Source organism: Durio zibethinus, chromosome 24 (genome assembly GCF_047325235.1).
Source record: "Durio zibethinus cultivar Kanyao isolate XHJ-2024 chromosome 24, ASM4732523v1, whole genome shotgun sequence".
Lineage (NCBI taxonomy): Eukaryota > Viridiplantae > Streptophyta > Magnoliopsida > Malvales > Malvaceae > Durio > Durio zibethinus.
In genome coordinates, this window is record NC_143185.1 from 1,662,524 (window position 1) to 1,683,347 (window position 20,824).

Genomic DNA, 20,824 nt, shown 5'->3' on the forward strand with positions numbered 1-20,824 from the left:
GATGTTTTAAATAATTTATGCTTGAAATAAATATGATTGATAAGTCATTAACAAAGAAGATTTTAAGCCAAGGAAAGTGAAACTTTTTGATTGTTGGTCAAAGAGGGGGTAATTAATATAATTGAAAAATGATATTTATCTTTTGACTTTAATATTTCACCTAATCTAGCTTACATAAAAGAGAACACATTGGACGACATGACTTTGATTGCGAGATTGAAAAGTACAACTACCCATCCAATTAGCTCAAATCAAATCTCAATGATCCTGTTTCACTATAAGCTAAAATCTAGTCTTAATGGAAAATTGGTGTTTTGTTGAATATGAAATTAAAAACAGTGAAATAGATGAACAATGTTCATGTGATAACAATGCAAAAAAAAAAAAAAAAACAATTTCAAAATATTGTAATTTTATTTTTTTCATCGAATTTATATTTGATATATTATTAATATATAAAATTAAAATAAAAAATATTTAAAAAATCATATAATATCTAAAGTAAATAAAACAACAAAAAATGCTAAGAAAAAAAGTTAAAGATGTAGTTTAAAATTAGTCCTTAATGTGTGTTTAATTTGAAGGAAAGTATTAAGAAAAATTTTTTTTATTTGGATGAGAAAGTTGACAAAAAATTAATAATTATTTTTATTTAATTAAATAATTTTTAATATTTATCTCTAAGAATTCATAACTCGTTAAATTTATCAATTAATTAGGTAACAATATATAATATATTGATAATATATAATATTTATATACTAATAATACATAAAATATAAATCATTTTCGCTTCTAACAATTTTTAAAATTTTTCAAAATTTTATTTTGATAATAAAAATAAATTATCAAATACACCTTTATTTTTAATTTTTCGTATTTAATTTCTATGAATATTTAACAAGTTATTTTTTAAAATTTTACATAAATTTGTTATTTATGCATTATTTTTTATAAAAAAAATTAATTATCATGCAAGGCTTTTTGGGGCAAATAATTATAATAGTGTAACCTTGTCACCTTTTTTTTTTTTTTGAAAACCCAAAAAAAAAGTTAGAAATTATAACCAGATTTTTGACTAGGTCAAACTAATTTTGTTTTCCACACAAAGGGCTTAAAAAAACACCATGTCGGTGGGCTGAAAAAAATTTGATGGAATCCATAATGTAAAAGTGGGTCCGAATCAATTTTGGATTTGCAGCAAAACACAAAAACCAACAATAATGGACTTTCTTTTTTTTTTAAGGTTAATAATAATGGAATTTTAAGCCTTTTTGTCCTTTGCTAATTGCCTTCTCCTAAATAATAATAATAATAATAATAATTTAATAATTTATATTATATTCAAATTATAATTAAATATTTATAAAATAAAAAATTATTGTATTAAATTTTTATCTATACTTTAAACACAATATATATTTTTTATTTTTATCAAAATTATTATTATTATTATTTTTTATTGTCATATCCTTATATTTAAAATTACCTTTTGATAAAGAAAAGTCACCAACACTTATTTTGCTGGTGACATTTTGGACTTTTGGCGATGAAACTTGTGAAACGGCAGTGTAAAGTCGGTGAATTTTTGACCTTTCAGTTTTGACTTCAAAATTTAGACATTAATGCATCTAGTTATGTATAAGTTTTGATTAGACAGGGCGAAATTATGCCTGCTTTTACAACTTGTTACTTAAATTCTATTACAAATGCTTAGATCAATATGGAAAGAGATATATAAGACAACCAAAAAATTTTTTCACTAAAAATGGTTATCAATATGGTTATCCTTTATCGTTATGTTTTTTTATCATAAGACGACACGATTGTTGATAAATTAAAAAGGCTTGAGCAAAAGCCAATAATATAGAAAGAAACCACTTGTAGATTGACAATTGGGTATTCATGTGATGGAAATGTTAGCAGCTTTTGGATGTTAAAAGATAAGTAGGGCAGGAAAGATAGCTTCTTGCACCTTCCACTTGCTTCTCACATGTTTCGTCAAACTTGTTCCTTATTTGCATCAATTCGAACTAAATGATCCAGATAATTTTGATTTTATTGTGAATCGCTATATCTTTTTTACTTTAAAATGTTCCTAGCACTTATAATTTTATGTATGAATTAACCCATTTTTTGTTCTTCTATAAATATTTAATTTATGACTTTTTTTTTAAATTCCCTTTGTTTCCTGTTCTATCATGCATGGTTTTGTTGTTGATGGGTTTCTTTCTTATGTTTTACTTCGGTTTTTTTGAGGTTTGTTGTGTCTTTGCCCTTTTCCTCTTATGTTTTACTGAATGTTCTCCTGATTGGCATGTTTTGTTTTATGTCTGGTTTCGACAGCTTCATCAACCCTTTGCTCTGTTTTATAGTAGTTAATAAAGGAGTTCGCGGAAGAATTGAGCCGTTGCGTGAACCAATCTCAGACAAACCGGTTTTTGCAGAAGCATTGGCCGGTTTTCAGCCATTGTTGGACACATGAGTTTTTGTTTTGAAGAAGAATAAGTTGGTTATGTTTTGGTCAGTTGCAAAAGCCCAAATTTCACAAGCAAAAAACCATCAAAGATTATGTACAAGTCAAAGGAGTAGGTTTAAATTTACTATTTTAGCATTTTTTTTACACTTAAAAAGCAGTAAAAATTTTAATTTTACCATTTAAATTAAAATTTTAATATTCCATCAATATATCACACGACCGTCAGTTATTATTTTAGTTTTGAGTAATAATTAGGAGGAAAAAAAAAAACTCTTTAGGTGGCCTAATTTGTGAATAAAGTAGATAAAATTAAAATGAATATGATAGTACTTAAAATTTTAATTTATCACTCAAATTAAAAATTTAATATTTCATCAATAAATTACATGATTATTGATTATTATGTTAATAATTAAAAAGCAAAAAAAAAATAAAATTTTTGTATGTTTTAAGTGGTCTAAAATGTAACTAAAATGAGATAAGCTAAAACAATTATGATAGCACTCGTTAAGAGTAGTTTATGAATTTTTTTCGTATTTTTTATCAAATTAGTAGCATTGGCATGGAGTTTTACCTAACAAATCTTTAACTTTTATGTTGGCTCAAAACTTATGTAAATTCCCCAAAGATATTTACATCAAATACTTTCACATCATCAACTACACAACCATGGATAAATCTTAAATGAACTAAGTAACTATTTTTGTTGGTATATGCAATTTTAGGTTACACAATGAAAAATAATTTCCTTTCAAATTGGTAACTTTTATTTGACAATTAATAATATGAGAACATTTCTTTTTTTTTTTTTATAATTCACATAAAAAATTCTTTTGTCAAAATATTTTATTGTTAAAGGAAGAAACTATCATCCTCTGGGATGAAAATGGAATCCATCATATGACCATGTTGGGACTCATACAATTTTGAATTTTGTCCTCTATGCCTTGTAAACTCAAAGAGCTTGGTAGATTTTCAGATTCTATGAAGTTGTAAAGTTGCCATTTGTTTAACTTCATAAGTAAAAAGATTGAGCAGTTCAAAGTTGACAACGAATGGAAACATCAGAAGCACTTAATAATTTTCAGATGAGTCAACATTGCAGAAGAGTCTGTGCCTCCATTGATATGCGTGATTCCTTTCCAAATGAAGAAATGAAAAAGAGTGAATGTTAGCCTGGTTCATGTAGCTTTTTTGAGGGTCAATCAATAACTGAATTGCACAATTAACTTCCCCTTATCTGATGCTGAAACCAAGGTAGGTCTGTGAGATCGAAATGCCTAAAAATTGCCAATTAAATTTTCTTATCTTTCATTTACTTCTTCTATCTATATAAAGCCATTGGTTCTCTTTAAATTTCCAACCAACATAACCTTCTTACTGTTTTTCTTTTGTGTTAAGTTGTTACAGTTTAATGGCAAGCACTGCTGAGAATGTCATTGCCAAGGATGAGATGCCAACAGAGAAAGTTGACTCTGAAAATGGGATGAAGGCTGCTGAAGACAAAACCAATGGGAAAGTTCATGAGAACGAAACAGCAGGAGTTGAGGTGCCAAAGGAATAGGCAAAGAAAGACGAGGTGGCTGTTGAAGTTGAACCGAAGACTGGGGTTTCTTTTCCAGTTAAATTGGATGATGGGAAGCAGTTGAACGCTGTTGATCTCAGGAAGAAGTCTATGCTTGGCATGGGCATCAAGATTTATGGCTTTGGTAAACTTCTGCAAAATCCCAAGTATTTAATTCATCTAAGTTTTATATTTTATGCAGCTGAAACTAACAGCTGTTAGCCTTATGTAGCAGTTTGATGTCACTACTAACATAGTACCTATCAAGACAAGACAGCAAAGAAGAACTTGTTGGCTGTTCTACAACGTGATCAATAATCTAACTGAATGTGAATCAAACAGTCAATTAACTGAAGTAAATTTCCTTCTCAGCACCTAGAATTCAGATGGAAATTTGTCCAAACTTCTACATTGAGCATATTTATCCAATTAGAGTCACCATGGTGAAATCAAGAACTTTTCATAACTGATTCTGCCTCTTATTTTCTGGCCTCACCATGAGCATGGTGAGAGAGAACTTTGATGAAGGTCTTGGAGCATCCATAAAAAAACTAACTGGTGGGAAGAAGAATGACGAGCTAGCAAACAAGTAGTAACCATTATACACTTCTTACTGATATTTCTACTCAGTTTTGAGTCGAACTCGCTTCAAATTACTTGTTGCTGTTGATGATAGGGTCATGGGACAAGCATCAGACGACATCAAGCTAACACCAGGTTCTTTCATTGAAATTTCTTGGCTTCCAGGATATGTTCTTCAACCAACAGGTGAGTGTTCAAAGATGAATTACTGTATTCTGATAGCTTAAATGTATAGTTAGATACAGAAATGTAACAAAAAGTTGTTTGTTTCCAAAGGTTGCAGTGATGGGTGAGGTAGTGAGCAAGGTTGAGAGTGAACTTCTCTGCAGGGCCTATATCCACATGTATCTGGGAGATGATGCCCTTGACAAGGATGCCAAAGATAAATTTGGGATGTCTCTGCTTTCTCTCTTCTAGATTCTAGCTAGGTTCAAGGAATAAGGTTCAGGTCTACTTCATTTTGGCTGACCTGACCAGCTGCTTAATAAGAATAATGATAACGCAAATGCAGCTGCTTAGGGTTAGTATTCCACAGAGTATTTCGGCAGAACTTCATTTTTGCACTCAAAGATGTAATTCAATTCAAGGTTTCAGTTCTACTAAATGCTATTGCATCATCGATTTCAGAACTCATTTCTTTCAACAATAGCTCCTCCATAAGAAATCCAATTATTCTCATTATTATTTTAGCTAAAAACAGCCTTATTAATACATTTATAAATGATGTATGGATGCTACAACTTATTTTCTGAAACATTCAAACCAGGGCTTCCAATGAAACATTATTTAGCATATCTTTCACTCAGTTCCTATTAGTTAAACGCATCTCTTCTTGATTCTCACCTTCAAACCATGTTCGGTGTGAAGTGCAATGGCCTTGCTGCTTAGTGCAACAGTTTGGTTTTCCACCAATTCAACTTGATAATTCCGAATTACGTTAATTACCACTGTCTTCATCTGTTTGAAACTCATGTCCTTGCCTAAACAAACTCTTGGTCCTGCCCCAAATGGTACGAACACGTAAGATGGTTTATGAACAATATTTCCGAGCTCCGAAATCCACCTTTCTGGTTTGAATTCCAAGTAGTCTTCTCCCCATATTTCTTCACTCCTTCCCATTGAATAGACAGAAAGAAGGATCCTTGTGTTTCGACGGACACGATCGCCACTTGGAAGAACATCTGATTCGATTGAAGATTTGTTATTGACAGGTACTGGTGGATATAATCTCAATGTTTCACACAAGGTAGCATGTAAGTAAACAAATTTGTTCAGCTCTTCCACACTAAAAGAGACTAAGTTCCCATCATTGCTTGTTGGAGAATTGGCTTTGATCTCTTCCAAAATTTTGTTTCCAACAGATGGATGTGTTGCAATAAGCCAGAAAAACCAAGTCAGGCCAATACTTATGGTGTCCTTCCCTGCTGTTATGAAACTGTAAGCAGTGTCTCTTAGGAACTTGTCAGATTTTCCAAAAGCACTCATTTCTGATCCTTCTTCTTCGACCATAAAAGCTGTCAACAAATCGAATTGATCATCGTCTTCCATTGTTGTTTCGCTTCTTAACTTTTCTCGTCTTGATGAAATGCAACCATACACAAAATCATCCACGATTTTTAACCCTTTACTCAACTTTTTCTCCTCTCCAATTTGAAGCCATCTCTGGATTTTCCAAACCATTTTAGGCACTAGATTCCTGTAAAGCAAAGCCTCCTCTACTTCATCAAAGGCCACTTTGCTTGGAACATTTGGAAATTCAACAGATAGAGTGTTGGGGTCGATGCCTAATGCTAACAAGCATATGTGGTCATAGTCGAACCGCTGAAGCAAATTTTCAAGGTCTACTTCAACTCCAAGTTTCATCACATGTTCAAGGACAGGGATAAGACTTTTCTCCAGCTTTTGCCCGAAAATTCGATCCAAATACATCGCATACTTCTTGTTATTCTTCGTGAGTGACTGCAAAGCTTTCCTTTGGCTTTTCCATACATGTGAATCCGAAGTGACTATTCCTTCTCCAAAGGGCTCAAAAATTTCCCTGAACTCTGGACCCTTCTCATAGTTATCATGGTTTCTGCACAAAATGTGGTTTACATTCAGTGGATGGCTAGTGACAACAAAGTCCAAGCTAGGAAACCAGGGTCCTTTGAACTTGAAAGTTCCGCCGTGGGATGTAGCCATATCAGTTAAAAAGTCAAAGATTCGATCTGAATTGGAAACAAGTGCTGGCAACATACCAACAATAGGCCAATTTGTGACCAAAGAGTTTCTGTTTTTAAGCCGATGGCCAAGACACAGAAAAAAGAAGATGAAGAGAATTGCTATAAGCATGTCAACTGCCATTTTTGGAGTTTTTGGCAAACAGCATTTCTTTTTTTTTTTGGTTATGATCTTCCAGGCTTTTCCAAGCTGCTTTTTAATAAAGCCAACAGGGTCTTGTTTTTCACAATCATTTCTGGCCTCTAGACCTGACTTGGCCTGACTTGAACAGATCATACCCTCATCCAAATCCATCTACAATCTTTTTTGTTTGGCTTAAAAAATTTAGGCTTTTTAAGCATTAAATATTTATTATAATTCCTGAAATCACTGAAACAATTTTTTTAACATTAAATAAATGTTCACCTCATTGTCATAAGCAATTTCCTTTTTCTTTCAAGAAAGCTTTTTTTTTGTCCAAATTTTCAATTATTTGGTACTTGATATACCATATACTTGATACATAAAGAAAAAGAAGAGACAGGTGTAGATTTATTTATTTTTTATATAATTTGTTGTGTAAAATATGAGCCATGAGCCAAAGCTTAGATAGTCATTTACAAGGTATAAGAAATTAATAAAATTCCAAAAATGATTGAAAATTAAAAAAAAAAAAAGAAATTGAACTTATGATGAACTTGAAACTTAACCAAATATCTGATTCATGAGGTCAAAAAGTGATATCCAATTAATTTATAATTCAAATCTTAATACTTATAATTTTTTTTTTTAGATTCTCAAATAACAATTTCTTTTATATATATATGTATATATATATAACTTATAATATGAAAGATGTTTTTTATTGAAAATTTTAAATTCTAAAAGTATAGAGTTAGTATATGCTAAAGTAGGTTATCTAGGGTCGACAATTTAACTCATCCTCGATGGGTTTCGATCCAATCCGATCTTACGAGGTGAAAATTTTTTTTCAAAATTCAGGTTTCAGGTCGGGTAAGATTATGAAACAATCGAAGTCGGTTCGGATTTTATACAAACCCGACTCAACCCGACCCGATATTATATAAAAAATTATTTTTAATTAATTAATTAATATATATTTATATAATGATATTTTTAAATATTTATACTTAAAAAATAATATTTTATATTTTTTAAAATAATATTTTATTAATTTCGGGTCGAATCGAGTACTGTTTATATAATATCGAGTTCGAATTCAATATGAAAAAACAAAAAAAAAATAGGTTGGATCAAGTTCGAGTTTGATAATATATAAAGTCGAGTCGGGTTTGGAGCAAACAACCCCCGAACCCGATCCGATACCAACTCTAAGGTTACCTACAACTTTTAGAAGTAGTCAATAAGTAGACTAAAATAAAATGCCACAAAATCAATAAGATCCCTAAAATAGGCTGCAGTTCTCAACGGGTTTAAATATAGTACAACTATATTCTCAAGATGGCCATCATTTTCATTCATATTTAAACCACAATTATAGCATAACATAAAAACCACAATTATAGCATAACATAAAATCAAAGATGTAACACGCAGCTACTTGAAAACGATATCGCAACAACCAGACAATGACGTCAAGATCTGCCTAATCTCCAATGTATTAAACATATCTTTTCTTGATTCTGGCCTTCAACCCATTTTTCATGTGAATTGTGATGTGTAGAGTTTCTGTATCTGCTCTGATTCTATGTGTAGAATTTCTAATCTAGCTATCAATTTTAGTATTTTGTTACAGTAATCTTGTCTCAGGATGCTATTGTATTTCTGTAAAACATTTTTTTCATTAGTATGAACAAATAACAAATATAATTGAAGAGCAAATCAATTTACAATGACCACTTGGAAGGATGTGAGGTTGAATTGCTTTTTTATTGGGATAATAACGATATAGATCGGATCAAATTTGATTTGATTTTTTTTATAGATATTATATAATATTCTGAATTTTTAAAATTTAATTTAAATTTGAACCAATCTTTTATATAATTCAATTCGAACCGAATCAAAATTTACAAATTTGATTTGAGTTATTGATTTTTAAATTTAAATTTTTTTATTTTTATATATTATTTTAATATAAAATTTTAATAAATTTAAATAGACGTTAATATAAAATTAATATTTTTATCTTATAAAAACTTAATGCATATATGAAAATTAATAAAAATATATAAATCGGTTCCATTCAATTTTTTTAATTTTTTATTTATCGATTTAAAATTTAATCCAATCCTAATTTATATACATATATATATAATATTTAAATTTAATTTGAATCGAATAAAAAAAATCGATTCGAATTGAATGATTTTATATCGATTTTCGATTTTCAGTTTTTTTTTCACCCTTACTGTTTGGTGGTGGCAGTTTTTGGTGGATATAGGCTTAATGTTTCAAGAAGACTGCATGCTAGTATATGAATCTGTTAAGCTCTTCCTCGCTTAAGAATATCATGTTGCTGTCTTTGCAGATTGAAGAATTTCTTTTGATATCTTCAACAATCTTGGTTTCACAGATGGATTTGTTGCAATAATCCAGAAAAACCTGAAAAGATGTCAATGAGTCAAATTCTTCTTTCTGCACTTGAGCCTTGTTTCTCTTGAATCTCTCTCCTTGATGAAATGCAATTGTAAACAAAATCATCAAGGATCTTTTCTGCATCACTCAACTTTTTTCTCCCCTCCAATTTGAAGCCATTTTTGGAACTTGCAAATGCTTGTAGGCACGAAATGCCTGTACAGCACGGCCTGGTCTAGGAATAGGTGGAAATCCAACAGGTAGAGTTAGGATCGATGTCTAATGCAAGTAAGGGTGCAAAAATTGGACCCTACAACGCTTTTGGATACATGAGAAAGGAAAACACCATTGCTTATTCAAAAACTTTTTTTCACCGAGAATCGGCAACGGGTCGGGTCGGATTGAAACGAGTTTTGTTTATTTTGAATCTGATCTGATTTTATATTTATAATATTCAAACTCGATTAGATTTGAAGATTTTTTTTTATTTGAATTCGATCTGACATGATATTATATAAATTGTATTTGGTTCGATCTTATTTAAAATAATAAAATATTATTTTTAATATAAATATAAATATATATAAATATAAAATTAAATAATTAATTAAAAAATATTATATATATATCAAATTAAATCAGGTCAAATTTGTCTAAAATTTGATCTCGATTTTTTTAAATTATTATTCCACTCGACTTAACCCGAAATTTGATTTAAAAAAAAAAAAAAACTAACCTAAGAGATCAAATCGAGTTGGAACCCATCAGAGCGGGTTGGGTTGCCATCCCTATTTTTCACTCTTCAATTTTTTTTTTTGAAAATTTTTTAGCAATGAAATTAGTTAATTAATTTTTTTCTTCACACATGTTTACAAAATTCTATTTCTAGAAAGTGGGACAGTAAAAATTTTAAAAATATTTTAACTAAAATTTGTACTATTTCGCTTTTTGAAAAATGAATTTTTTAAAAGTTATATGACTTTTTCAAATTTTATTTTTTAAAAAAATTTATAAATTTTAAAAATTTATTTTCAAAAAATTATATAACTTTTCAACGATTCATTTTTTTAAAATTATAAAACTCCAAAAAATTATGAAAAAATTAATTAAATAATTTTATTTACAAAAAATTTAAATAAAAAGGGCAAAATGTGAAGAGAAAAAATAAAATGCATTTAACACCCCCTTAGTTTTATGTTATATGTAGACACCCAATTTGATCTAGGTCCAGATCAATTGGACCTAGTCCAAATGGATAAGTCTATACATATATATATATATATATTTTTTTTTTCTCTTCATTTTATTTTTATTTTTACTTTTTTTTGTATTTTACATTTTTATTTTATTTTTATTATTTTATATATGTATATATTTTTTTCTTTTCTTTTATTATTATTATTTTTATCTTAGGTATTTATGTATTTATTAATATGTATATATCTTTATTATTATTATTTTTTTCTTCTTTTTTTTTCCTGTTAATATTTATGTAATTATCTGTTATTTAATTTTAATTTATCTGTTATTTTTTTTTATTTATCTGATTTATTTTCGTTTGATTTTTTCTTTTATTTTTTTGATTTATCTGGCTGAAAATTGGATTGGGATTCAATCAGAAGAGTCCAGATTGGATTCAAAGATTGAATCCCCAACTAAAAAGGAATAGGGATTGATCAGAAACTCTTCTGATCAATCATTATAAAAGGGACTCTCTGGAACAGAAGCAAGACACACAGAAAACCAATGAGCAAAAAGCTACTGATTTGAGAGAAAAGAGGCGTATAGAAGAGTATAGAAGGCTAAGAAAAGGTTTAGAAGTGTTCTAGGAATTAGCAAAAAATTTTTGGAGATTTTTTTTCTAGGAATTTCTGAAAAATTTCAGATTCCGGTGATTTTTTTGACGAAGGTTGAATTTTTCGACGACAATTCTGACCAACTTTGAAGTTTTCGGTGAGCTGTCCAATTTTCGGTGAAGTATCCCAAAAATCGACTAACTTTTCGATGAACTTTCGACGAAAAACCCAGATTTCGACGAAAAATTTCAGAATCCGATGAGCATTCAACCGGAGTTCTTCGGTCGTTTAAAGAGAAGCGAGAGGAAAAAGGAAGAAGAGAGAGAAGGGAGAAGCTTTTTACCAAAAAAATGAAGGAAACAGCCTTATATACCCTTCCAAAACGATGTCGTTTTTGCCTTAAGTGACCCAGAAGATCCGCGCGTTTTGTCGAAATCTGACCCGACCCGAGCGTCGACCAACTTTCGACCCGTGCGTGTTTTTTCCCCTTCGAGCCGATAGCCGAACTGAGCCGCTTCTTCGAGCCACTTCTCTGAGCTGTTTTTCTTCCTTGAACCGAGCCGAGCCGTACTCCGAGCCGCTCCAGGTTTTTTTTTTCTTTTTATATTTATTTATTTGTTTTTTTATTTTATTTATTAAATTAGGATTATTTAATGTTCTTTTATCTTTATTTTACTTTTATTTTTGTTTTACTCTTTTTTTATTTTCACTTTTATTTATTATTTTATTTTCTTTAAATAAAATCTAAAAAAAATATAAATTTTCAAAAAAAAATCAATTTTTGAGGAAAAGTTGAAAGTATCAATTTTCCTTAAAAATCAAAGTTTCCAAAAAATATTTTGGGAGAAAAGTTGAAAGTATCAATTTTTCTTAAAAATAAAATTTAAAAAAAAAAAGTTTTTAAGGAAAAGTTGAAAGTATCAATTTTCCTTGAAAATCAAAGTTTTCAAAAAAACATTTTTGGGAAAAAGTTGAAAGTATCAATTTTTCTCGACAATCAAAGTTTCCAAAAAATATTTTTGGAGAAAAGTTGAAAGTATCAATTTTTCTCGAAATTAAAGTTTCAAAAGAATATTTTTTGGGAAAAGTTGAAAGTATCAATTTTTCCTACACAAAAACAATCATTCTTTTCTTCCTTTTTATTTTGATTTTGATTTTTATTTTTTTTAAATAATCCGACGACGGAGCCTCCATAAGTGAAACAGTAGTTTTTCTTGCATACTCTTGAGGTGAGGGGATTTTCTCAATTTTCTGCTAAAAGTATTAGAGTCAATTGAGAATAATTTCCAATAATTAATCATTTGGTAAATTTTTAAGGCTCATTGGATAACACAAATTTAAGCTGGTATCATCTTTTGATGGGCGTTGTGAGGGTGCTATAACCTTCCTCACGTAACCGAACTCCCGAACCCTATTCTGGTTAGTAGACCTGAACCTATTCTTTTAGGGACCCTTAAACTTAGGTGTTCCCTGAAAGGACAGATTCCTTAGGTGGCCAATCGCACCTAGATAAAAAAGATTGATGGCGACTCCCTAAAAGTCAATGTCTAGCGATAGATCCCCGAATCTAGACGTTATGACAGCTTGACAACTCCACTGGGGACTTTGAGAGTCAGGCCAGCAAATAATTTGTGTTATCCAAAAGCCTAATAAAATTGAACCTATTGTATATATGTGTTATTATTCATTCATGTTTATTTACCTTGTTAATTATGTCATTCATATGCATGTGCATAACATGAGCTCTACACCTGAGCTCCGTCCCTCTAGGAGGGAGTAAAGTACCTATTGCTTTCGTGAGGTCTAATGCCTCCGCAGTGGCTAGTGAAATACTCCCATTCAAATTGAACCTTTTTCACTTGTAGCCCGTAATGGGTGAGGATTGTGGTGCCTTACTAGTCTGTGATGGACAAAGATGTAAGGAGCAATTTGAGGACCTTTAGACTTTGACCTTGAAATCGCATATAGTGAACCTTAAGAGTACCTAAACCTAGGATAGAGCCCTTTCTATCCAATGATAGATATACCCTGAAATTAAGACACAAAAGGGTGTTTATCTAATCATTTTGATTGTTTAACTTTATATGTAACATTATGCATCAGCATCACTTTCATTTCATCTATGGAACTAACTATGTTGTTTGTCTGATTGTATGCATCTGCATTACTTTCATGATCATATTTTAACACAATCATTTGCATCCATTTCATATTAGATTTCATTCAAGAAAATGTATGTTTCGTTCGTGCATCAAAGCATCATACATAAAGCATAGCATAACGTTTTTAATCATAAGTATGGTACTCAAGGTTCAAAGATAACTCCATCTAACGAGAATCCTGTCCATCGATACAACACAAGATCTAGAGCAAGACAAATGGAGCAAAAAAATTCTCATAGATTCAGAAAGATAGCAAAAGCACAGGAGAAGATTGAAAGTGAGCAAAATTTTGGATGCTCTCAATAAGATGAATAAGGGAAAATGAGTTGAAAAAAATACAAGCCAACAAGTTTCCCCATTGCAAGAGGTGGCTGACCCTTTATATCCTCTCAGTTTTGGCCCACCGCAAGCCCAGTCTGCACAAGAGGTTCCGTTACAACACTTCGCATATCCAACATATCCTGGAATGCCATCAGCTTCCAACCCAGGGTAGTATAATAGCTATGTAAATCCTGTCTTCACTGAAAAGATAGTATAACCAATTTTTGATCTAGATGATTTGAAAGAGAAGGAGAAAGAAAAGATAAGAGTGGAAGTTCAGGAAAGCTTCAAGATTAGCATGCTAGAGCAAAGGCTACGAGCTGTGAAAGGATTTAGCTTTTATGGGTCAGTTGATGCTGTTGGGCTCTGCCTAGTTCCTGATGTGATTATTCTTTATAAGTTCAAAGTACTAAAATTTGAAAAATATGATAGTACAAAGTGCCCCAAAACCCACATCACCATGTATTACAGGAAGATGGCAGCTCATGCTCATGATGAAAAACTTTTGATGCATGTTTTCCAAGATAGCCTTACTGGCTCTGCTGCCAGGTGGTATGGTCAGTTCGATAGGACCCACATTCACTCTTGGAGCGATATGGCTCATGACTTCATCAGTCAATATCGACACATTATCGATTTGGCTCCTGATTATTTGTCTTTACAAAATCTAGAAAAAAAAGTAAATGAGTCTTTTAAGGAATACGCCCAGAGATAGAGAGATATAACTTCATAGGTACAACCTTCACTGACTAAAAAAGAGACCACAATGCTATTTGTTAGCACTTTGAAGCCTCTCTATTATGAAAAAATGATAGGGAATGCAATGAAAAACTTTGCTGATATGATAATTTCGAGAGAAATCATTGAGAGTGCCATCAAGAATGGTAAGCTAGAAGAAAATGAAGCACTTGGCAAGAGAGTCCCGAAGAAGAACAAAACTGAAGCTAAGGCTGTGAGCTTTGATAGATAGTAATTTGGAGGCTATCCACCATACTCACCACCAGAATATCTGTCTTATTACCCTACTGTAAATAACACTTCCTTTCATCTATACCAATCATTTGCACAATCACCATACCTCCAAACATATCAAACCCCTCATAGGCCTCAAAATACCATGTACAATCCTAACACTCAACCTACCCCAAAACTCCAAAGTCGCCCAACTAACCCCATTGGTGGATCGCGAGAACAACGAACTACTCGTGAGAAACCTGTGTTTGACCCAATTCCAATGACTTATACAAAATTATATAAGGAGCTTTACAACAGTCATTTGATTGCTCCAAATAAATTGAAACCCCTTAAGCCACCTTACCTCAAGTGGTACGATCCCACAGCCCACTGTGACTATCATTATGGGATTGCTGGTCATTCTACCAAAAATTGTACCACCCTGAAACACAAAGTGCAACGGTTGATCAAGGACGGAATGATTTGCTTTGATACGGGAGAGGTGACTACATCGAATGTTAGTGAAAATCTTTTATCGAATCATAATGTGAATGCTATAAGTGAAGATGAAGTGGGGCTTAATTAAGAGGAGTAGGTTCGCCTTTGTCCATCAGATTATGAGCTGAATAATTAGAGTGCCATCGAGATGCCTGTGACTTTTGATTCTAATATAGTGTAATTGTAACATCTCAATAGCTATTGCCCAAGGCATTGGGGTGATCTTTTTTGTTTGGGCCATTCATCATTTATTATTTTTAATAAAAATTAAAAAGCATGCATTTTCATTCATTTCTTCTTGTGTCTTCATTATTTCTATCTTTTTAAGCACATCTTGCCAACATATCTCATTTCATTCAATTTCAGGTCTTTAAATGAACATGAAGATAATCATGATAACAATCAAGAGGTTAGCTTTGAGAATTCAATTAACACTGATGAACTTGACAATGAAGAGAATTCTGAAGAATATGTTATGCCTCCAGACCTAATGAGGATGATTGAACAAGAAAATAAGCCAATTGAGCCTCATCAGGAGGTAATGGACTTAATGAATCTGAGAAATGAAGAGAATAAGAAAGAGGTCAGAATGGGTACTTCACTTTTATCAGAAGATAGACAATGATTGGTAGACCTACTTCAAGAATTTGTAGATATATTTGCTTGGTCTTACCAAGATATGCCAGGGTTGAGCACAGAGATAGTGGAGCATAAATTACCTTTAAAGCTAGAATGTAAGCCAGTTCAGCAGAAACTAAGACGGATGAAGCCTGAAATGCTACTAAAGATTAAAAAAGAGATGAAAAAATAATTTGATGCAGGTTTTCTACAAGTGGCTAAGTATCCAGAATGAGTAGCCAATATAGTCTCAGTTCCTAAGAAAGATGAAAAAGTACAAATGTGTGTAGACTATCGGGACTTGAATAAGGCTAACCTAAAGGATAACTTTCCTTTGCCTCATATTGATACACTGGTAGATAACACGGCTAAGCATTCAATTTTCTCTTTTATGGATGGTTTCTCAAGGTATAATCAGATAAAAATGGCTGTAGATGATATGAAAAAGACTACTTTTATGATCATGTGGGGAACCTTTTGCTACAAAGTCATACTTTTTGGGTTAAAAAATATTGGGGCAACATTTCAAAGGGTCATGGTAACACTCTTCCATGACATGATGCACAAAGAGATTGAGGTGTATGTAGACGATATGATTGCAAAGTCTTGTGAGGATAAAGATTATGTCACTAGCTTCAGAAAATTATTTGAGAGATTGAGAAAATTTCAGCTCAAATTAAACCCAGCCAAGTGCACCTTTGGGGTAAAGTCAAGGAAGTTGCTAGGCTTTGTGGTCAGTGAAAGAGGAATTAAAGTCGATCCTGATAAGATACGGACCATTCAAAATCTGTCACCTCTCAGTACGCCAAAGAAAGTTCAAGGTTTTCTGGGAAAATTGAACTATATTTCTCGATTTATCTCTTAGCTTACTTACAAATGTGATCCCATATTTAAGCTTCTCCGTAAGAATAATTTTGGGAAATGGAATGAAAAATGTCAAGAGGCATTTGATAAAATCAAGCAATATTTATCGAACCCTCCAGTATTGGTGCTGTATGTGAAAATTTAATGGGATGTATGCTGGGGCAGCAAGAAGAGGCTGACCAAAAGGAGAGAGCTATTTACTATCTGAGTAAAAAATTCACGGAATATGAATTCAAGTATTATTCATTGGAAAAAATATGTTGTACATTGGCGTGGACTGCCAAAAGACTCAGACAGTATATGCTCTATCACACTACGTGGCTATAGCGAAACTGGATCCCATTAAGTATATCTTCGAGAAGCCTTCTTTGTCTGAAAGAATCGCTAGATGACAAGTAATGCTCTCAGAATATGATATTATATACGTGAGCCAAAAAATAATAAAATAAGGCGCTATAGTAGAATTTCTTACAGATCGTGCTACTAAAGAGTATGAGCCGATGAAGCTGAAATTCCCTGATGAAGACTTAATGGCTATTTTTCAACTGAAAGAAAGGGAGCATGGAGAAAAATATTAGAGAATGTATTTTGATGGAGCTGCTAATGCCTTGAGGCATGGAATTGGGGTAATTTTAATTTTTTTAAAAGAACAATACTGCCTTATAACAGCGAGGTTAAATTTTAATTACACAAATAACATCACTGAATATGAGGCATGTGTCATGAGCTTACAAGCTGTTATAGATAGAGAAGTGAATGTACTAAAAGTGTTTAGAGATTCAACTCTAGTTATATATCAGTTAAAAGGAGAATGGGAGATGAAAGATTTAAAACTTGTTTCATATCACAAGTATATTCTAGAGTTGACGAAACAATTTGAAGATATCCAGTTTGACCACTTACCTCGAGAAGAGAATTCGATTACTGACGTATTGGCTACTCTGGCTGCAATGATTCGAATTAATGACAATACTGACATTCAGCCCATCAAGCTAGATGTTAAGGATATACCAGCTTATTGCTCTAATGTAGAAAAAGAAGAAGATGGAAAGCCTTGGTATTATGGTATCTTACAGTATATTAAAGATCAACAGTACCCAGTGCAAGCAACAAAAAATGATAAAAGGGTCATTTGAAGATTGGCTATGAGCTTTTTCCTGGATGGAGATGTCCTGTACAAAAGAAGTAGGGATCAAGTATTATTGAGGTGCGTAAATAAGACTGAAGCGAAAAAAATCATTAAAGAGGTGCATGATGGAATATGTGAGGCACATACTAGTGGACATATGATGGCAAGACAGATCATGAGAGCATGATATTACTGGTTGACGATGAAGAATAATTGTATTGATTATGCTCGTAAATGCCATAAATGCCAGTTATATGCTGATAAGATCCATGCTCCGTTATCTGTTTTACATGTTATGACACCACCATGGCCATTTTCAATGTGGGGCATGGATGTCATTGGTCCAATCACCCCAAAAACTTCTAACAGGTACAGATTCATTTTTGTGATGATAGATTACTTTACAAAATGGGTAGAGGTAGCATCATATACAAGTGTGACACGCTTTGTGGTTTACAAGTTCATAAAGAAAGAGATCATCTGTAGATATAAACTTTTAGAGAGAATTATTTTAGACAATACCAAGAATCTAAATAGCAAGATGATGCAAGAAATATATGCTCAATATAAGATCAAGCATCATAACTCGGTACCATATCGTTGAAGATGAATGGGGCAGTTGAGGCAGCCAATAAGAACATAAAAAAGATTTTGGAGAAGATGATCGAGACTTACAAAGATTGGCATGAGAAGTTGCCATTTGCATTGCATGCATATCTAACGTCAATTCGTACCTCTACTGAGGTAATCTCATTTTTTTTAGTTTAGGTGATGAAAGCTGTACTATCAGTGGAAGTAGAGATCCCCTCTTTGAGAGTTTTGAAAGAAGAAAAAAGCTGAATGGATTCGAGAACATTATGAGCAGTTAAATTTTATAGAAAAAAAGAGATTGATTGCACTGTGCCATGGTCAGCTATATCAAAGAAGAATGAGGAGGGCTCATGATAAGAAAATTTGACCCCGTTGCTTTCGAGAAGGAGAGTTGGTCTTGAAAAAAATTTTCCTAATCCAGCACGATAGCAGAGAAAAATGGACTTCGAATTGAGAAGGGCCGTATGTGGTGAAACGAGCTTTTTTGGGCGGAACGCTGATACTGACTGAGATTGATGGAAATGATTTACCTCATCCTATAAATTCTGATGCTGTGAAGAAATACTATGCTTGAAAAAAATGAAAAATGAAAAAATGAAAAAATAAAAAAATAAAAAATGAAAAAAAAGATGAAAAAGTGAATGAAAAAGGAAGACTCAAGGCGAAAACCCTAAAAGGGCGGTTTGAGTCATATGGGGTTTGTCTAAGTTAAAAATCTGAAAAGGTAGCTTAAATAAGGAGAATACAACATCGAATTTAAAAGTCTGCTGATATGGAGGCTAGCAAATTCAGAAGAGTTCCAAGTTGCTAAATACATCAGAGGGTTGGATTTTCAGAAAAAAAACTTTAAGATGTGTTATCATGATTATCTGATTGTTCATTTTGGGCTTTGTCCCCACACTTATCCCTATAATTCTTTCTTGGCCAAAGTTTGCCAACATTTTGCTAATAAGAGACATTCTATTTCATTCTTTGTGTCTTTTTCTTATAACTGTTTCTCAACCATTCAGATTCTTTTCTTCTTAATACCCCACCATGAAAGAAATGTGCAAATGCATTCTTACTTTTTGAGTTTGAAATAATGATTGATGAATGAATAACAACATGAAAAGATTTTTTACATTACATTGAATAAGTCAAGAGTGAAAAAGGCAGAATCGAGATGTTCAGTTCCTGATTAGGACATTGAATCTGGGAAGAGATTTCTTACAGAAAGAATGTGAGTTGGAAGAGATAATTAAAAGCTACACTGGCTTGATCTTAGAAGAGCAGTGTAATTGGATCTTTAAAGGATCAAAAGGCTTGACGCCCAAGAAAAAAAAAAGCTTGAGAAACTTGAGTACCATACATTGAATAGGAATTAATTGGCCAACATTTGCATAGCATACGTTGAAATTCATATGCATCGCATAGCATACACTATTTTCATAAAAGTATAGTGTATAAATTCAAGAAGTAGGGGTATTCTAAGATCCCACATAGAGAAGATAGATGTGAAGACATTTTCAAAATTGAGAAAGAAAAAGCTTGTCAGGTAAGTTCCTAATCCTTAAAATAGGATGTCTTTTGGTATCAGGGTTGATTTATAAGACCTTTGGGCATAATCTCCTGAAATTCCTTCAAACACAACTTTCAACTCCTTTGGACATGATTGTCAATGAGTAATTTACTTTCAAAGTTTCGTGGCCTCTATTTAGAGGAGCAATTTATTTTTCAAAGTCATGGTGCCTCTGTTTAGAGGAGCAATTTACTTTTCAAAGTCGTGGACTTTTCAAAGTCGTGGTGCCTCTGTTTAGAGGAGCAATTTATTTTTCAAAGTCGTGGTGCCTCTGTTTAGAGAAGCAATTTACTTTCCAAAAGTCGTGGTGCCTCTGTTTAGAGGAGCAATTTATTTTTTCAAAGTTGTTGAGCCTCTGATTAGAGGGGCCATTTATGTTTCTCAAAGTCGTTGAGCCTCTGTTTAAAGGAGCTTGGATCAAAAACAAAAAAAAATAAAAAAACAAAAAGTAAAAAATAAAAATGTCGAGTCGAGTCTTGATTGGGTGTCTACGTCTTTGCGCAATTTTTGTTTAACAGAAAATGTGCAAAGAGGGACAGCTGTAGACATCCAATTTGGTCCAGGCCCGGATCAATTGGGCCTGGTCCAAATGGGTAAGTCTATACATATATATATTTTTCTCTTCATTTTATTTTTATTTTTACTTTTATTTTTTTTTATTTTACATTTTTATTTTATTTTTATTATTATTATTTTATATATGTATATATTTATTTATTTTCTTTTCTTTTATTATTATTATTTTTTATCTTAGGTATTTATGTATTTATTAATATGTAAATATCTTTATTATTATTATTATTTCTTCTTCTTTTTTTTTCTGTTAATATTTATGTAATTATCTGTTATTTAATTTTAATTTATCTGTTAATTTTTTTGATTTATTTGATTTATTTTTGTTTGATTTTTTCTTTTATTTTTTTGATTTATCTGGCTGAAAATTGGATTAA

At 31.8% G+C, this 20,824-nt stretch overlaps 2 pseudogenes; one reads left to right on the top strand and one right to left on the bottom strand.

Moving 5' to 3' along the window:
• Positions 1-3,534: 3,534 nt before the first annotated feature.
• LOC149511808 (chalcone isomerase-like protein 1) lies at positions 3,535-5,171 on the top strand (annotated as a pseudogene).
• A 31-nt stretch (positions 5,172-5,202) lies between these two features.
• Positions 5,203-7,139, bottom strand: LOC111316619 (alkane hydroxylase MAH1 pseudogene; annotated as a pseudogene).
• Positions 7,140-20,824: the final 13,685 nt, after the last annotated feature.